General features: G+C 42.0%; 1 protein-coding gene across 1 annotated transcript in view; it reads left to right on the top strand.

Moving 5' to 3' along the window:
- map4k2 (mitogen-activated protein kinase kinase kinase kinase 2) overlaps window positions 1-2,412 on the top strand; it is a gene marked incomplete in the record, with an annotated part of 69,222 nt that overhangs the window by 7,579 nt on the left and 59,231 nt on the right.

Here is a 2,412-nt window from a genome sequence, read left to right on the forward strand (position 1 = left end):
TAGATAGATAGATAGATAGATAGATAGATAGATAGATAGATAGATAGATAGATAGATAGATAGATAGATAGATAGATAGATAGATAGATAATCTGATAATCAGAGTAGCAGTGTGGGAGAACAGCTTATATTCAGCTGTGGAAAGGACCATACTGTATGTTGTGTAGAGCAGCTAAGAGTTGGACCCCAGCTGGGAAATAACAAACTTCTCAGGTTTTTGTGTTTTACCACACTGTTGTGTTAAAGCTGGTTGTTTAACAAATGACATTCCTTTTTGCTCTGTTGGTTAATCTGCCACTGATGGGTTTAATCTGGACTAACTTGAGAAACAGGTATGCTTTCATTATTAAATCATCACACAGAAGACAATTATTTGTTGCCCAAAGCAGCTGTTTGACCTTGCAGACAAGAAGTGTTTCAAACCTTTATGAAAGAAAGCTTGTTTGAGGAAGTGCCATGCTTTTTGTGTCTATATCATAGTAACATGAGAAGTAGTTTTTTTCATCACCCACAGAAAGGCTAAAGTAATGAGAAAGGGGTTTGGMCCATGTGTGTGGGTTTTACAGCTAATGAGCTACATGTGGTGTGRTAGTAGCTGAGAGTCATGTTCAACATGTACTCCAACATCTAACACACCTGTGAGACCTGGTTATATTGCATGTGTAAGCTTTAATGTCTTTAACGGAGTCATTTCTTTAATGTCTTTAACGGAGTCATTTGTCAGGTCTTAGTCATGGAGGTGGTGTGAGATTTGGATTGGTATGAATGCAGGTATGTTTTTGTGTTTGTGTGTGTTAAAAGTGTGTATAAATGAAGGTGTGTAGGATCTGACAGCGTAGTGTTTGAGTTGAGCCTCTCTAGCATGATACACTCTTGGTTTGAGTCGTACTTATTTGTGATTTTTAAATTATTCGTTAAGAAGTTTGAAGACCATGTCCTGTCCCCACTCCACAGTGGGTCTAAACATGGATTCATTCTCTGAAGACTTCTTCTYGAAGGTTTCACTCTTCTGTCCCTACAGATGTTTGCGTCTCTTACCACAAGCAGACGTTTTCATTGAACAAACTGAGACAATTCATAAACAGACCTCAACAGTTTTACACAGACCATGCACACAGACCAAATGTAGGAAATGTGTCCCTACCCTGCCTGGCTGAGGCATACTCCCTCCTGTCCAACACAGACAGGGAGAGCTGCCTGTGTCTCCACGCTGTCTCCTCCGTGCACTGTAACTGTCTTTACAAGATTTACTGTTTTCTAGTTTGAGATATCCAGCTTTCAAGGCTGACACTGTTGATTATTGTCCACCTTAAAGTCTCACTAGAGCCTCTTAAAGGTTAATTCCAATCATCTGAATTCTTCGGTCGTCCTCACCTCACCGAGCGTACAACTTCTCCGAGATCTATTCCCTTCTGCCAGCGAGCTCGGGAAGCAGTAGCTGATAATGATACTTTTACACAGGCTCAATGAGATCAGGAAGGACCAGCCTGTTAGGGGTTCCTCCAGGGGTGAAGGGGAAAACCCCAAAGGAGATCTTGGAGCGTTGTCAAAGAGACAGTCCAGATTAACGTGGCATCCACTCATAGGCACAGAGTCTGTCAGGCAGAGAGGAGTTAAGTCAGGCAAGGCAAGGGTCAAGACCAATAAAACTAAACCAATAAAAACCAGGCAAAGAAGGCTGTGGGTTCAGGAGGCAGAAACAGGGTCAACATTGATTTGGCCTGAAGAATTGTGGGATTTCAGATGATCTGGCCCCTGTGCTGTGTCTGTATAACCTGGACCTTAGTCTGCTCTCTCTCTCTGAGTGCTTCTGGTTATTTCGTCTGTCTAGATTTACACTAGTTGATTCTTTCTATGAGCTCAGGGGTCGGATTTATAAAACTTGCGTACGTACAATATGAGCCCAGAAACTTGCGTATACCACTTATCAYGCAAAGGTTGTGATTTATAAAATCCAAACTTGACGTGAAAATGTGCGGTGCCTCACGCCAGCTCTGACCCATGCATACCCTCATTTTGGAGACGTGAAGCTGTGACACAGATGGTGAAGTGAGGAATTAGAGCCACACTGTGTATTGATAACTGTCAGAGATTTAATTTACCTTCATCAGACTTAGATTATTATTCAGCTTCATCATCAGCTTTCTTAACAGTAATATTTATGCTTCTGCTGCTGAGCCAGAAGGACCATTGAAAGAAAAAAAAACTTAAATCTTAAATAAAAKTTCACGCATCTCATTAATTTCTTTCCTCCTCCTCACGACCCTGACCCACAGACCCCTCCCAGACAAGAGACATTTCAACAGCACGACATCATGCTTTGGGTAAGCGCAGGGCACGCCCACCCTCACCAGTGTGGATGTTATTAAACTTCACTTTTTAAAGTCCGTATTTGTCACCTTAGGTGGGGGG

The sequence above is a fragment of the Austrofundulus limnaeus genome, unplaced genomic scaffold (assembly GCF_001266775.1).
Source record: "Austrofundulus limnaeus strain Quisiro unplaced genomic scaffold, Austrofundulus_limnaeus-1.0 Scaffold297, whole genome shotgun sequence".
In the NCBI taxonomy this organism is placed as follows: Eukaryota; Metazoa; Chordata; class Actinopteri; order Cyprinodontiformes; family Rivulidae; genus Austrofundulus; species Austrofundulus limnaeus.